Source organism: Hemiscyllium ocellatum, chromosome 2 (assembly GCF_020745735.1).
Source record: "Hemiscyllium ocellatum isolate sHemOce1 chromosome 2, sHemOce1.pat.X.cur, whole genome shotgun sequence".
NCBI classification, from domain to species: domain Eukaryota; kingdom Metazoa; phylum Chordata; class Chondrichthyes; order Orectolobiformes; family Hemiscylliidae; genus Hemiscyllium; species Hemiscyllium ocellatum.
Genome location: NC_083402.1, coordinates 149,152,188 through 149,176,487, shown reverse-complemented (window position 1 = coordinate 149,176,487; position 24,300 = coordinate 149,152,188). Strand labels below are relative to the sequence as shown.

The 24,300-nt window shown below is 40.6% G+C and overlaps 1 long non-coding RNA gene across 1 annotated transcript; it reads left to right on the top strand.

The window, feature by feature from the left end:
- Positions 1-816: 816 nt before the first annotated feature.
- On the top strand, positions 817-23,788 carry LOC132829599 (uncharacterized). Its single transcript, XR_009646243.1, has 3 exons — positions 817-908; positions 13,229-13,385; positions 23,458-23,788. It is a non-coding gene; the product is annotated as an uncharacterized LOC132829599 (long non-coding RNA).
- The last annotated feature ends 512 nt before the right edge of the window (positions 23,789-24,300 follow it).

Below are 24,300 nucleotides of genomic sequence, written 5' to 3'. Positions count from 1 at the left end.
TGCAATGAGACTTTGGAAATTGTCATTTTAAAATCTCACATTGTTATTTTTTCTACTGGAAAGAGAAATTAAACAATTCCAGCAAATCCTTAAATATTACCCATAAAGAGATAAGAACACTGATGATAAATGATCAGTCTGTGCATGGAGTTCTCCTGCTACACTTGATAATGTTGAGATCATTTCAGTGTTTCTTCATTTGCTGCAATAATAATAAATATTCAAGCATAAACTGAATGATAACCTTTTCCTGTAATGTTTCACTGCACCTTGTGATATAATGTAAACATTGATACAACAAATGAAAAAAATTGTACTCAAACTACACTGATCTTATATACACTAATTTGATCTGTTTGTTTATTGTTTACCTTCATCATGACTTCAAAAGGTTTTTTGTGAGAGACTTTGTTCCTAGGCTGAAAATGACTTCAATATACAGCTGTCATCTTCATTGTTAGTAAATGTATTTTGTAACAGAAATGACTCCGAGTGACTGGATACCAGATGTTAGAAAAAATGACATCAGAGGCAGGAACAAGAAATGGTTGACTCTGGTGTTATCAGAATTACACTAGAATTGTCCACATGTGTAATTTTGTAAACAATATAACTCATGTTTTGTCATCGTTTGTGTTTTGTTTATAAAACACTCAACTGAAAATGATTGCAGAGCCTATTTCCTGACAATGCAAAGTCAGTATCTCCCAAGCCTAAACAAGAACATGAGATCTGCAAATTGGCATCTTCCCCAGAACATTATTATTCAACTGAAGTGCGAAGAACGACCTTGGCTCATGGGCTTCTAACCTTCACGTGATAAATGCAGATGAAGTCTATGTTGGTTCATTACTGCAGCAGTACCTGATGTTTCGTAATTACAGATCTCAACTGTGACGTTATTTCAGGTTTGTCACCTCCACTATTTTATTTAAGAATTCTTCCAACATTATGATTATGTTTTATGATAACGTCCCAATGCTTGATTTTTATGAGATTGCACTTAAGTGCTACATTTTTTCTGAAAAGAAAGAATGTGTAGATTTACTGGGAAATGTCAGGAGAACCTTGCTAAGTAAGCTGCCCATCAGAGAGCTGATGCAGATGTGATGGACTGTCTGGCTTTATTCTGCATTGAGACATTTCTGTGATTCTGTGTTGCTCTAGCAATTTAATTTAAAGTACACCTCTGCATTCACATTTTCATACCCCGAAATATATATCACTCTTGGACCATGTTTCATATGCTTCCCTTCATGGATAAGAGCCTTTCTGATCCAAACCTTTAACCCTATCATGAGGTGTTAGCCTTTGGAATCTTGGTGACCAAAACTGGACACAATGGGAATTGAATATATATTGTGCCCTTCAACTCAGAATTTCCCAAAATGTTTTCTAATTAGTGAAAGTTTCTTCAAGGTGTAGCCAGCATTATTAGAAAAGGGAACAAGGATCTAATTTGTAGACATCAACCTTCACAGTGGAGACTGGAGCAGGAATTGAAACTGTTTTACCTATTTCTGGTGGTCAGATTGATTAAAGTTCAGATTTTTGTGGGTGTGAGACCACAATTGATTTGGAGATGGGTTCTCTATGTCTATTTTGAGCCCATGGGTCAGAGGAAATGATGGATTGATTTAGAGTCCCAATGGCTGTGACTGCTGGTTCCCTTCAAAGAGAAATCTGTTGATTGTGTGTAAGCCTGAGCAAGGCATGGAAAGAAACACCCAGTGGACTCATGAGGTGTCTTCTTACTGTCTCCTTGTACTCATTTCTTGACTTTTCATTACCTGAATGATGGCACTCAAATCATACCTCTCATCTTACTTTATTGCTACTTGCCAGAAAACTTGGTGTAACACGTTGTCAGAGTTAATGGGAATCTCCTTGATGAGATTATAGACCACTGAACTCTGAAAAATTGGAAGTGGTTCTTGTCAATGAATCTCATTTGCAAGTTGCTGGGAGCCCTGTTAGTCACATGGGTACTTTGGATCTGGTAATGTAGCATGATGGGTAAACCCAATACCTATTGTATCTGCAGGACCCGTTTGTCATAAAATGAGAAGATCAATGAGATACAGTGGTGTGCAACCATTTGCAAAATGCCTCTGAGATTTACAGCTGGCACATTGGAGGAAAAGAATTTCAAACCTGTAGTGAGATTGACAGCCACTGGCTGCAAGCTGGAAATTATTCTGTGATGAGACGCCCGGACCATCGCAGTCTCCTGCAGCACTGGCTCGTACCAGTTAGCTGTATGTGCAGTGGCAGCTCCTGTGTTCAGGGTATGATCTCCTTTACCTTCCTTCCTCTCGTTTTCCTCCCATTCCCTTCTTTTGCCCAGGTTCCCACTATTCCTGCAGTGAGGAGGCATTACCACTCCATTGAGCCCAAAGTTTAAGGGTTGTGACCCCATTGCGCATTGCAACCTTCCTTGTAGATGGTTGAGCATCTGATTGTGATTGCCAGTCTTGTCCCTGCTCTTCTACCCCTGACTTTCCAAGACAGTGACAATCCTATTCAATGCCCAAGTGCTGACTGCCCACTTTTGCAATACCAAGACTACGTTTCTCCCTCTGTACTGCTGACTGCCCACTTAAGGGTCAAAAGCTATTCCCTGGGGAAGTCAGAACCGGCTTTCCATTTTGCATCTATTTCCCTTCAGCTGATTAATGTCAACTATGTTATGCAGCTTATCTACCCTACAAATAGTTAAACATCCCCTTTTAACATGTTTACAATGAGCCCTTGACAACGAACTTTGGTCTTAACTGGAACATGGACAGGACGGAATTCGGTTCTTTCCCCACAATGGTAAATGGTTACACGGCCGAGATGAACAGGTGTAAGGAGTGTCACCAGCACCGGGAGCAGTATCTTGAAACTGAGACTTTGGCTGGACCAGTCCTTCCCCATCGTTAATTCAGCTGGGATGTCTTCATTCTCAACCGTTCGCTCCTCACCTCCATTTCAGCTTTGTTCCTTTTTCTCTGTTTTTGAGTCATAGAATCCTTACAGTGTGGAAGCAGCCCATTCAGCCCATCAAGACCACATCAACCCTCTGAAGAGCATCCCACACAGACCCATCCCATCCTCGTAACCCTGAATTCCCCATCGCTAACCCAGCTAGCCTGCACATCCCCGGACATTATGGACAATTTAGAATGGCCAATCCACCTAACCTGCATATCTTTGGACCATGGGAGGAAACCAGAGCACCCTCAGAAAACCCATGCAGTCACAGGGAAAATATGCAAAGTTCACATGCAACAATTGCCCGAGGGTGGAATTGAACTGGAGCCCCTGACACTGTGAGGTTACAGTGCTGACCACTGAGCCACTGAGATGCCCAAGCACTTTGGCAAAGTAATCTGAACTAACATGAAAGTTAGAATAGTAATTATAATCTGTAACAGTTGTTATTTTCCACAAACTAATTTGGTTTGAAATGTTGTGACATTTGTAAGCTGAAGAAGTTGCAGCAACTTCAATGGAAAGTGCCAAGTGGGTGATGTATCTCAGCCTCCTCTTGGGATACCCAGCATCTCAGGATGCCAGTCTTTAGCCAATTTGATTCACTACACAGGATATCAGAAAATGGCTGAAAGTGCTGGATATCAAAAAGGCTATAGGTCTAGGCAGTATTCTGGCAAAAATGATGAAGACTTATACACCAGAGATGGGTGCACACCTAGCCAAGTTTTTCAAGTATACTTACAACAGAGGCATCTACCTGGGAAAGTGAAAATTGCCCAGGTATATTCTATTCATACAAAGGCAGATGAATCCAACCTAATCAATTACCATCTCATCAGTCTACTCTCAATCATCTGCAAAGTGATATAAGGTGTTGTCGACAGTGCCAGAGCTGAAACTGAACTCAGGAGCAGAAGGGACGATGACAGCCCTTGACGACAAGGCTGAGTTCGACTGAGTCATCAAAGAGCCCCATCAAAACTAAAGTCACTGAAATCTGGGGGCATAACTCCTGTGTTTGGACTCATGCCTGGCATATAGGAAGATGGTCGTAGTTGTTAGAGGTCAGTTATCGCAGCTCCAAGACATCTCTGCAGGATTGCCTCAGGGTAGTGACTTAGGCCCAATCGCCTTCAGCTGCTTCACCAATGATCTCCCCTCCATTTTAAGGTCAGAAGTGGGGATATTCACTGATAACTGTATAATCTTCAGAATTATTGACAACTCCTGAAATACTGAAGCAGTTCATGTCCAAGTACAACAGGATCTGGCCAACATCAGACTTGGCCTGATACATGACAAGTAATATTCATACCACACAATATTCATGTTCAACGAGAGAGAATCTCTAACCATCATCCCTTGACATTCAGTAACACTAATGTCACTGAATCCCCCACTATTACCACCCTGGTTAATGTTGATCAGAAACAGAACTGGATCAGCCTTTAAAGTGTTGTGGTTCAATAATAAAATAGAGCTTGGGAATTTCACAAAGGGAAGCTCACCTCCTGGGTCCTCACAACCTGTTCACTATCATGAATGTGTTGGAACGCTTCACACATGCCTCAATGAGTATAGTAACAACAACATTAGAGAAACTTTATGCAATGCAGGATAAAACAAGCTGCTTGACTGGCACTATATAGAATACTTCGTGTTTGTTCCTTTCACCAATGCACAGGGCAAGAAGATGCACTGCAACAATTTGCCAAGGCTCCTTAGACAGCACCTTGCAAACCAGTAATCTTTGCTATCTGGAAGGACACCACCACATGAAGATTCCCATCCATCTCACACACCATGCTGATTTAGAACTATGGAACTGAGCTTTCACCATCTCTGGTGAAAACCCTGCACCTCCATCCATGCATTATGGGTATACCTACTTAGCAAGGACTGCAACGGTTCAAGAAAGCAGCTCATCATCACCTTCTCAGGGACAACCAGCAATGAGCAATAAATACTGGTCCAGCCAATGGCTTCCACGTCCTGTGATTGAATAAATTTTATAAAAGTGTTGCAGAGTAAATCCAAATTTACAGTTGTGCAGCTTTGATTTTTGGGTAGATAGCAAAACAAATGAAGGCTTTTTTGATGCAGTGGTAATGTCATTACCTCTGAGCCAGGAGGTTAGGTTCATATCCCACTTGCCCTAGAAGTGTGTAATAGCATCTCTGATCAGTTGATTTGAAAATATTTAAAACATGAATTCTGTTTCTGTCTACACAAACATTCACCTAACCAAGAATAAAATAGCAAGGACAGGTGATGGCCTAGTGATATTATCACTAAATGATTAATCCAGAAACTCATCTAATGTTCTGGGGACTCAGATTTGAAAGATGCTGCAGCAGATAGTGGAATTTGAACTTAATTGAAAACAAATCTAGAATTAAAAATCCATTGATGACCATGAAACCATTACCATTTGTCAGAAGAACCCATCTGGCTCACTAATGACCTTTAGGGAAGGAAATCTTCCATCCTCATCTGGCCTACATGTGACACCCGATCCACAGCAATGTCATTGACTCTCATTTGCCTCATGAAATGGTTAAAAATCACACAACACCAGGTTATAGTCCAACAGGTTTAATTGGAAGCACTAGCTTTCGGAGCGATGCTCCTTCATCAGGTGGTAGAGGAGGGCTCAATCCTAACACACAGAATTTATAGCAAAAATTTACGGTGTGATGTAACTGAAATTATACATTGAAAAATTGATTGTCTGTTAAGCCTTTCATGTGTTAGAATACAGTGATAGTTTCACTTTTTTCATGTGTAAATGTGATTTAACACAAGGTTTAACACAAGGTGTTAGCTACAGCAATCGGTTAGTCTGATGCAGTGTAAGGAACAAAAATGTGTAACATATAAATTCCTCAAACATAAACTTGCACACTCAGTATGGCATGCAATTCCTGGTAATTCAGAATCAGGTATAGTTTTAATGTCTTACCACATGCAATTCAATATAAACCTCAGAAATCTGAGAAAAGGAGTGTACTATTTTGGAATTAAACTGTGGGTAACAGGTTTTTTGGGGGAGGGGCGTTGTTGAATACCAATAATATCTATTTATTATCAGCATTGCTTTATTTTAGCACTTTGCACAAATTGTGTCACCTCTGACATTGCGGATTGACCCATGGAGTGCTGGAACTAATTCTGCTCCATTACAGACTTTTGTAGTTGTCTAAGGACAAAGCAAATTTTAATGCTTCCTTACAAATAGGGAAAAAAAACACTGCATTCAATGGCCAAGCACTAGGGATCATCATCTATCAAGAAGTGTGAAGGGCTTATGCTCGAAACGTCGAATTCTCTATTCCTGAGATGCTGCCTAACCTGCTGTGCTTTGACCAGCAACACATTTGCAGCTATCAATGTGAGAAAGCAGAGTAGTGTTCTCCAAGTTGACTGGTTCAACAGCTTGATAAGATTATGGATAGTATGAAGGGCTCTGGCCCGAAACGTCCATTTTCCTGTTCCTTGGATGCTGCCTGACCTGCTGTGCTTTAACCAGCAACACATTTTCAGCTAAGATTATGGATAACCAATGCTGTGTGTAGCACTGGATGAATCTTTCTACAATTTCACTGAAATTACAGTTAAATGAAGATGACTGGTCATGATAAGGCTAGAATACAACTTTCCATTACGAGTACCTTCCTCCAATATGTCTGCCACAAATTGCATGATAAAAACTTGCAAGTCACTTCATGTAATTGTAACTGTTTACCCTGACTACCATGAGAGAAGTAACTACCACGTAAAACAGCACCTTCAATGCAAAAGAAAGTGAAAAGATACTTCACACAAAAATAATTCAGACCAAAACAAATCAAATGGAATCTTCGAAGAATGATGAAAAATTCATTCAAAAAGACATGCAAGATCTTTAGCAAGAGGAGGAAGTAAAGAGTTGGAGTAGTTTAGGGAGGGAATATATAGAGTACTAAACCCAAAGAGTTGTGCGCTTTTCAATGATCAGGTATGAGGCACAAAAGGCTAGCTTTGGTGGAACAGAGATCTAAGGATTGGGGATTTGAAGTACTACTACAGGAGTAAGCAAAGGTAAAGCTATGAAATCATTTAATTGTAAGGATGAGAATTCTAATTTGGAAGTGCTGTGAGAGTGGGTGGGGGGAGGGGTTGCAGATCTGTGAGATCTTTCTTTGATCTTCAAGCACCAAGTGAGACTTGGCATTCAGAGCCAGCAATGTTCTGAATGAACGATAGTTTAAGAGCTTGGAAAATGGGAGATTGCTGAAGGAACATTTGGAATAATTGAGTCTGGTGTTAATGAGAGTTCAGAAAAGAGATAAGGTATAGTGATGGAATGGATGTGGGGGTTAAAAGCTTTACCAAGGGTTGATGAGAATACCAAGGTTGGTCAACGTAACATAATGGTTGGAGATGAGGATGAAATTGATGGTGTGGGTATGCCATTCATGGTGACATGAAAAGATCATAGCTCTATTCTTTCAAATTTTAAGCTGGAGAATATTCTGACTCATGTAAGAGGGGTTATTAAAATGCATTCTGACAACATAGAGATAGTGGAGGGATTGAGACAGGTGGTGAAGAAATAGAAGCTGACATTATCAGCAAAATAAAAACCAAACCAGTGCAATATCTGAGCTACATGGGACAAATATATTCAGCAGCAGCAGCAGTAGTAGTTACCTATCAGTCTCAAAATTTTGAAAGATAACCTGACTATATGAACGACGTTGTAAAACTCTTAGCACTTTCTAAATTAGCAGCCTCATTCATTCCTGCAAAAAAGTGACATAACACACAGAAATGGATGCTTCATTCATTTAGAGAAGCCACCTCGAACATATTTGAAAATGATACGATGGAGGAAATAGGACACAGGCAAAGCCAGATGTTTTCCCCAAATCCCAATTCCCTATTCTGGTTTGCTGAGGTCTTGAGGTAGACATGAATTTTCCTTAGAGTGGTGGGTAACAGGGGTTCTGACAGATTTTCACTGGCAGTGGTGGGCTCTGCTGCTCCATCCGATCAGTATGATTTACGTTCATGCTGCAGTGCCCAGGGACTCAGATCACATAGTGCCTGCAGGAACAGTGTGTTACCTGAGTAAGTTCAGTTCGAGAAGTCATGTTTAACTAGAAGCTTTACCAGGAGGGGGTGCAGAGGAGATTCACCAGGATATTCTCTGGGATGGAGCATTTCAGTGATGAAGTGAGGCTGGATAAGATCAGGTTGTTTTCTTTGGAGAAGAGAAGACTGAAGGGAATATGGATTGAGGTGTATAAGATGATGAGAGATATGGACAGAATGGATAGAAAGCAGCTGTCTCCTTTAGCTGAAGGGCCAATAAGAAGGGATATAATTTTAAAGCGAAAGGTAAGAAGTTTAGAGGGAATTTGAGGAACACCTTTTTAACCCAGAGAGAGTTGTGGATCTGGAATGCACTGCCTGGGAGGGTGGCTGAGGTGGGAAACCTCACAACCTTTAAAACTTACTTAGATAAACATGCTTGAAGTGTTATAACACTTAAGGCTATGGGCCCTAATGCCGGAAAGTGGGACTTCTGAAGATAGAAGTATATTTTGACAGTCCAGACCTGTTCCAAGGCCCCTTCCATATTGCATGATTCTTTGATGGAATATCACTTGTGACTTCTCAGATAGATGTTGCGAGGCCTTAATATCCAACTAAAACATAGAAACATAGAAAATCAGTGTAGGAGTAGACCATTCAGCCTGTCGGGTCTGCACCATCTTTCAACATGATCATGGCTGGTCATGCAATCTCAGTATCCCATTACTGCCCTCTCCCCATCCCCCTTGATCCCTATAGCCACAAGGGCCATGTCCAGCTCCCTCTTGATTATATCTAATGAACTGGCCCTGACAGATTCCTGTGGGAGAGAATCCCACAGGTTCACAACTCTCTGAGTGAAGAAATTCTTCCTCATCCCAGTCCTGAATGGCCTACCCTTTATTCTTAGACTGTGGCCCCTAGTTCTGGACTTCCCTTAACATTGGGAACATTCTTCCTACATCTAGCTTATCCAGTCCCATCAGGATTTTATACATTTCTATGAGATCCCCCCCTTTCTTCTAAATTCCACTGAGTGCAAGCCCAGTCAATCTTTCCTCACATGTCAGTCCTGCCATCCTGGGAATCAGTCCAGTGAACCATCACTGGACTCCCTCAATAGCAAGAATGTTCTTCCTCAGACTAGGAGACCAAAACTGCACACAATACTCAAAGTGTGGCCTCACCAAGGCCCTGTATAACTGCAGCAGGACATCCTTTCTCCAATACTCCAGTCCTCTCACTATGAAGGCCAGCATGCCATTAGCTTTCCTCACTGCCTGCTGCACCTGCATGCCAATCTTCAGTGACTGTTCCACAAGCTCACCCAGGTCTTGTTGCAATTTACCTATTCCTAAACTGCCACCATTCAGATAATAATTTACCTTTCTGTTTGTGCCATCAAAGTGGATAACCTCACATTTCACCACATTATATTGCATTTGCTAAGTATTTCCCACTCTGTCCAAGTCACCCTGCACTTCTTAGCATCCTCCTCATACCACATACTGCCACCCAGCTTAGTGTCATCTGTAAATGTGGAGACATGGCATTCAATCCCTTCATCAAAATCATTAATGTATATTGTGAACAACTGAGATGCCATCACTGAACCCGGCAGTGGTATCCCCTCATTGCTGCCTGCCTTTCTGAAAAGGACCCATTTATTCCAACTCTCTGCTGCCTGTCTGCCAACCAGTTTTCTATCCACATCAATACATTACCTCTGATACTATGAACCTTAATTTTCCTTCCCAATCTCTTGTGTTAAACCATGTCAAAAACCTTTTGTAAGTTTAGATGCACAATACTTACTGATTTATCCTTGTCCACTCTATTGGTCACATCCTCAAAATATTCCAAAAGATTTGTCAAGCATGATTTTCCTTTAGTGAATCCATACTGACTAGGGCTGATTCTGTCACCACTTTCCAAATGCTCAGTTATTACATCCTTAATGATTGACTCCAGCAATTTCCCCGCCACTGATGTCAGGCTAACTGGGCTATAATTCCCCATTTTCTCTTCCTCCTTCCTTAAAAAATGCGGTTACATTAGGTACCTTCCAGTCTATTGGAACTTTTGCAGAGTCTACAGAATGCTGGAAAATGACCTCCTCTTTTATCGCACTGTTCTTGAATTGAGCCAATAGATTTTTATTTGTAAATTCATACAATAAGGTACCAGCATAGAAACGGACACATTGATGGAATGTGACAATACATAAATGAAAACATTGCTGGAGATATTTTGGGGCATTTCATTCTGCACTGTTGGAAATAATGCTGATGATAAAGAGCAGTGCAGACAGTTCTGTGTATCATACATTAATGATACAAAAATCACTACTTAAGACAAAAATGGAAACAGAACATATATATGATAGCATATAGCAGTTTTGTGTTATATTCTCAAACAACATACACAGTGAAAATTTAACAGATGATTTTCTCTGAGTGATAAAAATATACTGTATTTATACGGAGTTGAATTTCAGGGACATAATAGTCAAGACATACATTCAGAAGGGGTAAAGTCAGTGATGCCCAATTTTGAGTTAAGGAGGTTTATCTGACTTAATTCCCTCAAATTCATTATTAGCAATTTTAAACAACGGGTTGATGTGTACAAACCTTGTTTTTCCTTTGTATGATTGATCTCCGTTCTGAGTAGCAGCATGTTACTCAGTCTGCATGTCTGCTTCCCTTTCAAGACTTTAAAAATAATTATCGTTTTGTTTTACTGATTTCAGTTAAGAGTAAAACCCAGTCTTAAATGAATCTTTTGAAGAATTGGTTCACTTTCTATTGGTCCTGTTCACCTATTTACTCAAATTTATTGTTTCCACACAAATTGCCAATCGAGAAAAAGGATCCCCTAAATAAAAAAAACAATTATTAACTCAGGTTTATAATCATTGCTGTTAGGGTGTTACAATCAAATTACACAAAATATGAAGTGATGTTTTGTGTAACAGCAGTGAGCTGTTAAAAAGAAAATAATGGTTGCTCTGACACAGATGATTACATTGACAATGGTGAAATAGTTTGGAATATCTCAGTGTTGCTGTTAGTAATTTAAGCCTGGAAGTTACTGTATGTCATATTACTGAACCCAACTCTTAGCAGGTTCATATCAAGAGTTCACTCACACTATTTTAAAAGAAGTATTAACTTGTCCATTTTAATGATGTTACATAGATTAATTTCAAAATTCAACTTGCTCAACAACTGTCAGTAATTTCAGCAACTATAGTGCTTAAAATTGACACAATATATTCTTTGGGATCCTTCCTTTTTAATTTATAAGCACAATGTTTCCAAGTCATAGAGTCGTAGAGATGTACAACATAGAAACAGACCCTTCGGTCCAACTCAGCCACGCCAAACAGATATACTATACGAATTTTAGTCCCATTTGCCATCACTTGGCCCATGTCCCTCTAAACCCTTCCTATTCATATACCCATCCAGACGCCTTGTTAATGTTGTAATTATACCAGCCTCCACCACTTCCTCTGGCATCTCATTCCATACAGGTACCACCCTCTGGGTGAAAAGGTTGTCGCTTAGGTCCCTTTTAAATTTTTCCTCTATCACCCTAAACCTTGATCTCTAGTTCTGGACTCCTCCACTTCAGGGAAAAGACCTTGTCTATTTACCCTATCTATGCCCCTCATGGTTTTATAAACTTTTATAAGGTCACCCTCAGCCTCCAGCACTCCAGGGAAAATAGCCCCAGCCTATTCTGCCTCTCCGTATAGCTCAAAATGTCCAACCCTGACAACATCTTTGTAAAAATATGTTGTGCTTGAACCAGGCAGGGCTCAAACTTACAATCTTATGGCCCAAAGTCAGATGTGTTATCCATTAAGTCGAAAGCTTGAAATTCATAATTTCATGACAGTATATGATGTAACCATATCCGAGATCCCAGTGTATCATAATTCTCAGGCAATTGTTGTGGAATCAAATCAGATGCTATTTGGGCGAAGTAAATATGATAATAACTTCACAAAATAATTATAACTTTGTTTATTAGATTAAAATTGACTAAAATATACATTTTGTAATGTCCTGATGCCTTTTCCTGCAAGGGTGATGAACCTTGCCAAACTATCCTCATTAGGTTTTGGAATTTAAGTACATTTTTGCTCCCATTAAAGATTGGAGCAAGTGTACAGTTTGTCCTTTCCAAACTTTGTTTCCATTGTTTCCTTCATACTCTAGCTGGTTACACAAGTGGAACTTGCTCCATATAAGTTTAGCCTGATGCCCTTACATTTTTACCAGACAATCATAGAAGCTACTTCCTATTTATTAGCAGGGAGGCAATAGCCTAGTGGTATTATCACTGGACTGTTAATCCAGAGACCCAGGTAAGGTTCTGAAAAAACAGGTTCGAACACTACCATGGCAGATGGTCGAATTTGAATTCAACAAATATCTGGAATTAAGAATCTAATGACTACAATAAATCCATTGCCAATTGCCGGAAAAACCCATCTGGTTCATGAAGCATCCTTTAGGGAAGGAAACTGCCAGCCTTACCTGGTCTGAGCCCAAATGTGACCCCAGACCCACAGCAATGTGATTGATTTTCAACTGCCCTCTGGGCAATTAGGGATGGGCTGTAAATGCTGCCGGGCCAGTGATACCCTCATCATGTTATAGAATAAAGGAAAAAAAAATCTGATACCAAAACTGTACATGTACAATGATACCTTTGGTAAGTAAGGACTGTTTGGGTGAGACAATGTTGAATAAAAGCTACTGCTATTTCAAGGGTGTCTTTTTCTGGGATCCACATGGGGTAACTGGTTGGCTCAGCCCTCCTGCAATAACATCCCCCTCCAGCCCCCTTGAAGTCAGCCATTAGCTTTTGAAGATAAAATGAAACTCTGTGAGTATCACATACAAACATTGAACACAACAGACTAACGGATATTTTCTTACAGTCATCAACCTGTTTGTTTAGATTTTGCTTAGTATCACCATTACCTAATTGACTGGATCTGTTGGGCTATGTTGAAACACAATAGGCAATAGGTCCAATTCTTGTCTCACCAATTGGCTGATTATTGGAATCCAGCATGGTCTCAGCAAGAGGTAAAAATGGCTCTCTTGACATTTGCGGCATGGGCGCTTTTTGATCTTTGCTTCTTTTTCAGCGGTGAAAGAACCAGCCTGTTGGAGAGGCTATTTTTTTTCCACGGACAGAGAGAAAACAGCATGCTGATGACAGATCAGATGGTGGTGAAAGGATGAGAGGAGATTACATATCACTAATGATAATTGAAAAGAAAACAAGAGGAAAAAACTTCAAGTGTGAGTGTCTTTTTACTAAGGAAGGTAAAAGGAAAAGATGTTTGTTAATAAAACAATCCTTTCTTAATAACTGACTGCATTACTATTTTGAAATTTTATGTCACCTTATGTGTAGAAATAGCCAATTTTAGATCTTTCATAAATAAACATGGATGTGAGATGTGTCACGTTTAGTTTCTTAACTAACAGAGAAACCATACACCAAGCTTACACCTAAAACACCTACCATTACCATAACCTCCTCAGAAACAATTGTAAACTGTCTGACCTTCTGGAAAACTGTTTCACACCTCAGCTATTGTAAATGGTTTCAAATAAAATGAGAAAATGCTGGCAGTCGTGGTGGAAAGAGAAACAGTTAATGTTTCAAGTTCGATATGACTCTTCAGAACTTCTTGCATTAATTAGCTCACAGGATGTGGGCATCACTGGCCAAGCCAGCATTTAACACCCAATCACACGACCACATTGCTGTGGGTGTGGAGTCACTTATAGGATAGACCAGGTAAGGATGGTAGTTTATTTCCCTAGAGGAAAGTTGGAAGTTGGAATTAAATCTTAATTCCAGATTTAAATTGAATTCAAATTCTACTTTCTGCTTTGAATCCAGGTTCCCAGAACATTATCTGGGTCTCTGGATTAATAGTCTTGTAATGATACCACCATGGTATAACCTCCCTAAACTCTTGTTCTTCTGTTTTGAAGAAGAGTGATTAGATTAGACTACTTACAGTGTGGAACAGGTCCTTCGGCCCAACAAGTCCACACCGACCCACCGAAGCGCGACCCACCGAAGCGCAGCCCACCCATACCCCTACATTTACCCCTTACCTAACACTACGGGCAATTTAGCATGGCCAATTCACCTGACCTGCACATCTTTGGACTGTGGGAGGAAACTGGAGCACCCGGAGGAAACCCACGCAGACACTGGGAGAATGTGCAAACTCCACACAGTCAGTCACTTGAGTCGGGAACTGAACCCAGGTCTCAGGCGCTGTGAGGCAGCAGTGCTAACCACTGTGCCACCGTGCCACCCACAAATATTGGTCTTAAAACATTAACTTTGTTTCTTTTTCTACAGATGCTGCCAGGGGGGCTGAGTTTTACAGAATTTACTCTTTCTATTTCAGATATTCAGCATCCACTGTACTTTGTCATTTTTTTTCCAATATTGATGTGTGATTTTGTTTAGAACTGTAAACATGATCTCATCCCTTTGTTTATCCTCATTATACAGAAATATTTATTTCTGTCCACCTGACAGAAATAGCATAGGTGGGACAGTTAAAGCTACCATGAGATTTAATTGCTTTATTATGTGCTTTAAGTGAATACTGTTAGCTGCAAATTGAGATCCTGTCATTGTCTGGCCTGTCTCAGGCTGTGAGTGTCACAAATACACTGTCTCTGAAGCACTTTCCACCCATCACTAAATAACACTCTTCAGCTCCTTATATACTTTGACATATGTAATTAGTAGGTTATAAAATACAACTCTCTGGTGCCCTCAGACCTCTTTTCACATGTTCATTTTTGATAAGTGTCTCCTCTTCCATTGATGTCAGAGTATTATGAGCAGTTACATGCTGATGATTTATATATCATAGAATCAGAATCCCAATGTGGTGGAAACAGGCCGTTTAGTCCAACAAGACTACACCACACCTCCAAAGAGTGTCTCTTCCAGCCCCATTCACCTCCCTATTACTCGACATTTATCCTGACTAATGCTCCTCACCTACACATCCTGAACACTATGGGCAATTTAGCATGGCCAATTCACCCTAATCCGCACATTTTTGGACTGTGGAAGGAAACTGGAGCACCTGGAGGAAACCCACACAGACATGGGGAGAATGTGCAAACGCCACACAGATAGTCTCCCAAGGCTGGAATTGAACCCGGGTCCCTGGCGCTGTGAGGCAGCAGTGCTAACCATATATAAATCATTATATCTCATTTACCATCAAATCATTCATTCCCTTGTCTGTTTTAACCTGTTTTTCTTAGCAAGTGAGAAAAGCACCCACCAGAAACTGGTTGTGCCCTCCTTTCATTAGCAATATTCTAATCTTGAAGGAATGAAGCTCCACACTTGTAATCATTCACTCCCAGTTGTCGTGAGATTTATTTGAATCCAGGTTATGAGTTGGGGACCAAATCCTACCATGGAAGCTGGTAGAATGCAAAATAGCAATAATTAAACCATTAAAAGAGTACTTTGACAACTAATTACTCACCTGAGATATCTATGATAATTTAATTTGTAGCTTCCCATGTATACAGAGGAACCTCAATTATCCGAAGGACATGGCCAGGGAGTATTTTGTTCGGTTAATCGTACAGGTTCCTCTGTAGCGCAAATTCATGGAATTCAACCCATGTGCATTGTGAGGCAGTTGAAGTGATGTTATCATAAATCCAACAGTGATCGCATTCAACCTGAACATAATATTTCAGGCATTGTATTCTGCTTCTCAACTAGAACAATTTGCATTAAAAATGTAATAAAACTCCAAAGATGCTTCACAGGGTCATTATGAAACAAAATTTAACATTCAGCTGCAGAAGGAGATATTTGGATAGATGGCTAAATGATTGATCACGGAGTTTAAGGAGAGTCTTAAAGGAAGAAAACCAAGTACATTTCTTTTTGACTTTGTTGGGAATTTCGTGTAGGAATTCCAGAGCTTGGCCAGGTGAATGCAAGTCACTAATGGTGCACAACTTGGGCATATTTAAGATGTCGCAATTAAAGGACTTCAGTTTTGTTGGTCTGAGGGAGATTACAATAATAGGGAGGTATCAGTCTGTAGAGAGATTTGAGACAGAGGATGAAACTTTTTAAAATTAAGCTTCCTGTATTTTGTTAGCCAACGTAAATCAGTAAGCATTGGATTGATAGCTGAAGGAAACGTGAAACAAGTTAGGCTGTAGGCAGCAGTATTTTGGACGTATGTAATTGATATGATCGGATTCTGGATGCTTTTGAGAGTTGATAACTGGAAACCATAAGAATACAAACTAATTAACAGCTATTAACTATTTACAGAGACATTGCTCAGCAGGAATCCATTAGAACCTTCATCCCTCAGTCATGGTTCCTTGTAATTTGACATCATCTGACAGTAATGAATCACTCTAGCTATTAATGCAACAGCTAATAATATTTGCTGTACATCAGCCAAGTCTTTCACTCTGCTCCTTTACTGTTTATATTTCATTCCTGCTCCTACTTCCCCTTTTCTTAAAGTCTCAATTGCAAAAGATGTCAATTTCAAAGTGTTCTCAGCGCACTTTGAGAAGGTGAGGTACACGTGCACTCCATTATATTCCCTTTGGAATGCAAAATCTTGGCAGAACTGGGAGGCTAGTCACTCACTGTATCCTGCACTTAGACTGTAACACCAACTTCAGTGTCGCTGGGTCAAAATCCTGGAATTCCCTCCTGAAGGACATTGTGGGTCTACCTACAGCACATGGGCTGCAGCGGTTCAAGGAGGAAGCTTCTCAAGGACAACTAGGGATGGGCAAAAATTGCTAGCTCAGCCAACGATGCCCACATCCGATGAGTGAATAAAAAACTTGAAGACAAGAGTTGTGAAGACTGATTAAAAAAAGGACAATTCAAAAGACAAATCTTTAGGAGATGAACCCATAAAAACTAAAGGTTGAGCCAATGAACTCAATGGCTCCTTTTTTCCTTTTTTTCCTTTGCACACTGGGAAAAGTTTACAGCACAAGATTTATAAAAATGATAGACTATCAGTGACTAAGTGGGACAAGGGTAATCAGAGCCCTTCAGGGAGGCCTTTGTGCTGGGGTAGGCCCATGGGTGACTATGCTCAGATCAGGGGTGGAACTGTGGATCTGGGATAATATCCAGCTCAGGGCCCCTGACTACAGTTCTGGTGTTGTTTCAGCTCCTCTGAAGTCCTTGGGAGCTATATCACCCACTGTTAGTGTACAAATGATGAAAGAACTATTCAGCATCCCATCAGGAAGTAATCAGGTGCATGAAAGGAAGAACACAAACCATTTCAAAGACTCTTTGAAGACAAAGAGATGATGATATAGCGAATTCTTCAAGGTAAGAATTTTACTTCCTGTAGCTAATGGTATGACATCCATCTTCTCTTCAGCTTCAGTTTGCTCTTCTGTAGATAATTACATCTCAAGAACCCCAGTGTAGAATTTCACCGTTATAAACAATGGAATAAACTTCAAGATTTGAGAAATAATTTAGACCACCTTGGACATCTACACCAAGATTGGGATCTACAAGAAATTCCTTCACAATATCTGGAGCCTTCAAACTCAACTGAAATGTTAAAATAATCACCAGGATCTCCTCTACAACATGGATGACAGGAAGGACATTCGGTTTCAGTACTTCTTCAGGTATTTGGTCTGTGGCCAACATATTCCACAGATACTCTTTTTGTTAAAATTCATTCATTGGAATGTGAGCATCTCTGGCTAAGCCAGCTTTTGGTCACCATCTCCTGAAAAGATAGTGTGAGTACTCCTTCTTAAACTGCTTCAGTTCTTTGGGTGTTAGTCCGGTTAGGGAGGGAGTTCCAGGATTTTGACTCATTAACAGTGAATGATTTAGCTGAAGTCAGGATAGTGTGTGACTTGGAGGGGAACTTGCAGGTTTTTGCTGCCGTTGTTCTTCTGGGTAGTAAAAGCTGTGGGCTTGGAAGGTGTTGTCTAAGGAGGCTTCCTGCGTTAGTGCATTGTAGATGGTACACACTGCTGCCACTGTGTGTTGCTCATGAAAGGATTGCATCAACATTTAATGTGTTAAATATGGTGCCAATTCAGCCTTGACATGACTTTGCTGAACTTCTTAAGTGTTGTTGGAACTTGGTTCAAGTGGAGAGTTTTCCTTCTTGACCCTGACTTGAGCCTAACTTTTATAGGCAGGCTTTGGAGATAGCTTTCTAATTACAAAGCTCCCAGTTTCTGATCTGCTTTTATAGCCGAAGTATATATATAGCTCATCTAATTCAATTTCTGATCAGTGGTAACCCCCAGGATATTGAAAGTGGGGGATTCAGAGATGGTAATGCTAATGAATGTCAAGAAGTTGGATTTAGATTGAATCTTCATAAGTTCATAAGTTCACAAGATATAGGAGTAGAATTAGGCCATTCAGCCCATCGATTCTGCTCCACCATTCAATCATGGCCGATATGCTCCTCACTTCCATTTTCCCACATTCTCCCCATATCCTTCCAACCCATTACCAACTAAAAAGCTGTCTGACTCCTTCTTAAATTTACTCACTGTTCCAGCATCCACCGCACTTTGGGGTGGCAGATTCCATAGACCCACAACTCTTTGGGAGAAGTAGTTTCTCCTCAACTCTGTTTTAAATTTGCTCTCTCTTACCCTAATACTATGACCTCTCGTCCTAGAATGGTCCATAAAAGGAAACATCTGCTGCACATCTATTTTATACACACCTTTTTTCAGAGAATACCGGCCTAAACTGTTCAATCTCTCTTCACACGACAAACCCCTCGTCTCTGGGTTTAATCTAGTGAACCTTCTCTGAACTGCATCCAATGCCACTACATCTTTCCTTAAATAAGGGGACCAAAACTGTGTACAATACGCCAGGTGCGGTCTCACCAATGATTTGTATAGTTGCAACAATACTTTCTTATCTTTGTATTCTATTCCTTTAGCTCTAAAAGCCAACATTCCGTTTACTTTCTTTATTATCTGTTGTACCTGCATGCTAATTTTCTGTGACTTATGAATGAGGACACCCAGATCCCTCTGCACTGCAATACCCCGAAGTCTCTCCCCATTTAGATAATAGGTTGTCTTCCCATTTTTTTGACCAAAATGCATGCCTCACATTTATCCACGTTAAACTCCATCTGCCACATTTTAGTCCACTTTCCTAACCCATTTATATCCATTTGTAAGGTTCTTATTTCCTCATTGCAATTACCATCCCACCTATTTGTGTGTCATCTGCAATTATGGTTACAGAGCCTTCTATCCCTGTATCCAAGTCATTAATGTAGATTGTAAATAGCTGGGGTCTAAGGAACAAATCCTGTGGCCCCCAGGTATTACATCTTACCATCCTGAAAAAAAAATTTATCCCGGCTCTCTGTCTTCTGTCTATCAGCCAGTCATCTATCCAAGCTAAAAATCACCCCTAATCCCATGTCATCCAACCTGTGAATTAACCTTTAGTGCAGCACCTTATCAAATGCCTTCTGCAAGTGTATTACATCTATAGGATCTCCATTATCTGCTTTGCTTATTATATCTAGCAAATTAGTCAAACATAAATTGCCCTTCTTCATAAAACCCTGCTGACTCAGATGGATGGCATTTTGACTTTCCAAATGTCCTGATATTGCTTCCTTGATAATTGACTCTAACACTATCCCAACAAAAGATGTTAAAACTAACTGGTCTGTAATTTCCCTCATTTTGAACCTCTTCCTTTTTGAACAAGGGTGTTACATTAGCATTTTTCCAATCCACTGGAACCTTTCCCATGTACAGAGAATTTGGAATAGTGTAACTAATGGAGATGGTCATTGATTAGTTCTTGTGTTATTTTTCATTTATCAGCCAAAGTCTGGACGTTGTCTACCTTTTGGTCCATATAAACAGTGGTTGCAAAGATTGAAGAGTTGTAGTAAAATCATTACTGACCATCCTCAATTCCGACTTTATGATGAGGAATGACATTTATCTCTATCGCTACAGCGGTATGTTCATGTTTTTCAAGATTTAACATTTCTAATGTGTGAATCCTTCTCTTTAGGTCTATGCTGCTAAGTGGCTGCCATCTTCTTTGGAGGCAATTTCTCCTTGTACATGTTTCAGAGAAACTTGTTGTGAATCAAAAGCTCTGATTGTCTCCAAAAATCTTTTTGCTTCTTCTCTGAACTCTGTCTGAGCTCCTCAGTGATAGCCTGGAAATGCTTCCAAATTAGTTGAGAATGGAATGTGTGTGATACAGAATGTCTTTTATTTGTGAGCTGTGTCATGGAGCAGCACCATGCCACACAGTGGTGCAGGAAAGGTCCATATTCTGCTTAACCTCACATATTTCCATTTGCAGTGAATGTTCTGAAGCTTGTACATGAGCAATAGCACTTTGTAATGCTATTCACTACAGATCACAGACTGTGGTCAAAGCTTCACTTGTGGGATGATACCGCAATCTATTTTTTTCCCTCCTTCAATCCCTGCCATTTTATTTCAGTAACTTGTTCTGCAGCATCTCCCACAATGAATAGCACTTTTATTAATGTAGCTTGTTTCTTCAGGCATTTGCCAATCAACTGTGTTTCTACGAGCTCCTTACATCAGGACTTCTATTTGCTTAAAGCTACAAAGCTCTCTCTACAAAGCTCAAGCCTCCTTCAATAATGTGCTGATCCTCCTCAACAGAGATGTCAGGGCTAGCATGGCCCACTGCTATGCTATCTTCCAAAGCAAGACATCATCAGGTTCCCCTTCCCAGATAAATCATCAACTAGTGTGGATCTTTGTTTCTTTCTTGCCATGTGGGTGGCACGGTGGCTCAGTGGTTAGCACTACTGCCTCACAGTACAAAGGACCTGGGTTCAATTCCTGCCTCAGATGATTGTCTGTTTGGAGTTTACACATTTTGCCTGTGTCTGCTGGGTTTCCTCTGGGTGCTCCGGTTTCCTCTCACAATCTAAAGATGTGCAGGTCAGGTAAATTGGCCATGCTTAATTGCCCATAGTGTTCAGAGATGTGTAGGTTAGATATATTAGTCAGTGGTAAATGTAGGGGAGTGGGTCACTCTTCAGAGGTCAGTGTGGACTTGTTGGGTCAAATGGCCTGTTTCCACACTGTAGGTAATCTAATTTAATCTAATCAAAGAACAATGCTGATCAGGAATATCATAGGAAATATTAATGATTTATTTTCCATTATAGCCAAGTGTAGCATGCATCTGCTCTCACATTCTAGATGCATTACCTCCTGAACCATGACCTCCTCAGCCTGTCAGAGACATTGAAGTTTCACTCACAGCTTTGTCTCAAATAGAATTAACTCTCCCGTGACTGTGTCCAGTTTAAAATTTGCATTTCTACCATTAGCCATATCCAGTTCTGGGCTTCCTGTTATAGGAAGGATATTATTAAGTTGGAGAGGGTTCAAAAGAGATTTACCAATATGTTGCTAGAAATGAAGGGTTTGAGTTATAAGGAGAAGCTAGATAGGCTGAGACATTTTTTGCTGGAGCATAGGAGGTTGATCGGTGACATTATAGATAAGGTGTTTTTTCCCTAGGGGTGGGGGTTGGCGGGGTGGCGGTGGTGGGGGTGGGGGTGGGCCGGAGGGTGGGGGTGGGGGGGGGTGCGGGGGGAAGGTGGTGGTAATGCATTAAAGTGTATAAGATTCTGAGTGGTATTGACAGGGTGAATGTGGAAAGGATGTCATTTCTGGTGGGTGAATCCAGAACTAGGTGGTACTGCTTAAATATGCCCTTTCTGGACATAGATAAGGACAATTGCTTTCTCTCAAATGGTTTAGTTACTTTGGAAATCATTACCGCAGAAGGTACTGGAGGCATGGGTATTGGTTATTTTAAAGAAAAAACAGATTTTCATTAGGCAATGAACTCAGGGGTTATAGGTGGTAAATGGGAATGTGGAATTTGAAACAAAAACAGGTTTTGTTGAGCAGGTCTGAGGCACTGATTGGCCTACTCGGGTTCCTAATTTGTATGCTCATAAGATAGGTTCCTCAACTGGGAATTTTGGACTGAATACCTCACTTGCTGAATCCCTAAATTCTATCCACCACCTTCTTGGCACAAGTCAGATGTATGATTGAAAGCTTCCCACTTGGCTGAATAAGAGTAGCTCCAATGACATTCAAGAAACTTTACATCATCCAAAATTAAGTGCCCTGATTGATTGGCATCTCATCCAACACTTTAACCATTGACTCACTCCTCTACTGATGCACAGTGGCAAGATGATTTGCAGCAACTCCCTATCTCACTTTCGTCACCCCCTTCCAAATCTGGACCTTTTTTATTTCAAAAATATACTTTATTCAAAAAAAGTCTTTGTATACATACATTGTCACTTAAACAGCTTGGTTCTGTGCAGTAGCATATGAAGAAACAAACATTGGAGTTTTACTGTTTCCAACAAACAAGCCAAAAGCATTTCTCACTTGTAAAAGACTATATTTACATTGAGTTGAGGAACTGTGGGGGGAGGGAGGGTTTGCTAAACAAAGAGATCTCCAAACAACTTCAGCTGAAAGATCTCAGACCATGGTCTTTCCCCATTGTGCCTTGGCAGCAGCTGCCCCAAGCTTTAGTCTGTCCCTCATCACATAGCCCTGCACCTTGGAATGTGCCAATCTGCAACACTTGGTCAGGGGCAATCCCTAGCTCTGGAAGATCAACAGGTTTCAGGCAGACCAAAGACTGTCTTTCACTGAGTTGATGGTCTTTCAGGTGCAGTCGAGGTTTGTCTCAGTGTGCGTCCTGGGGAATGGACTGTAGAGCACAGAGTCCTGTGTCATTGAGCTGCTCGGGACAAACTTCGAAACAAACCATTGCATCTTCCTCCGGACTTCCTTTGCAAAGGCTCATTCCAGACAGAGATGTGTGACAGTCTCTACCTGCCCCACAGCAGCTTCGAGGGCAATGTGTGTTGGTGCAGACTGACTGGGTGTACATGAAGGACCTGGAAAAGCACAGCAGGTCAGGCAGCGTCCGAGGAGCAGGAGAATTGACGCTTCAGGCATTAACCCTTCATCAGGCTTATGCCCAAAACATCGATTCCCCTGCTCCTCACTGCCTGACCTGCTGTGCTTTTCCAGCAAAACACTCTCTACTCTGATCTCCATCATCTGCAGTCCTCGATTTCTCCCTGTACATGCAGGACCTGACAGGTAGTGCCCTTCTTACCACCAGCAAAGCAATGTTTTTGTGTTTGTTGGAAAGTTCTGACGATGAGGCATTCTGCCAAGTGACTTTTACAGTCTGCTCAGGGAATAATCTGACAGGATGCACACTCTCCTTTTCCTGCAGGGCCTCAAGGACACTCCGTGCTGACCTCTTCCTGATGGAGTGGTGGTCAAAGGTGTTTCGCTTTGCAAATTTCTCCATAATGGCCAAAAACAAGGCTGGTCGACATATGGAAACACCTGCAAAATGTTGCTCTCCAATTCATATATTATCCTGAACGTCACTGTTCATCTGCTGTCACTGGGTCAAGAAGCCCTTCCTAACAGCAGTGTGAGTGCACTTACATTGGCTGGACTGCAGTATTTCAGGAGCATGGCTCACCATCACCTTGTCAAATACAACTGGAGATGTGCAACAAATGCTGACCTTGCTGACGTCCCAGGAATACATAAAATAAAGCACTTAAAAGCTAAGTTTGTACTTGTAGAATGTCAAATTTCTTGGTTAGGATTAGGAAAATAATCATATATTTGTAACTTCTTGAAAGATTCACTTCTTTTTGTATTTCATCTCAGTCAAAAAAATATATATTTGGATTATCTGAAATGTTATACAAGTGATTCAGTATCTTTAACTTGCCGGTTTGCTGTCTTTGCCAAAGTTTAAATGTGATTGGCTGCTTACATTGTTGACTGACATCACTGTCACTGCATACCTGGAGATTCCTTTGTCTTGACATCAACGTCTTATGTAAAGGGAAGACTGCTACATCAAGATCACTAGATTCTTTATGAATAGCTTTCCTTGCGGTCAATGATAAGTAAAGTTGTGACACTGATGTCTGTAAATGCTGGCCAGTTTCTTTCCAATAAATTTGCTGTTTCCAATTAGCCAAATAAATTTGCTGCCGATGCAGTCATTTTAATTTAATAGGGTTGAATCAAAAATAAAATGATGTCACATTGT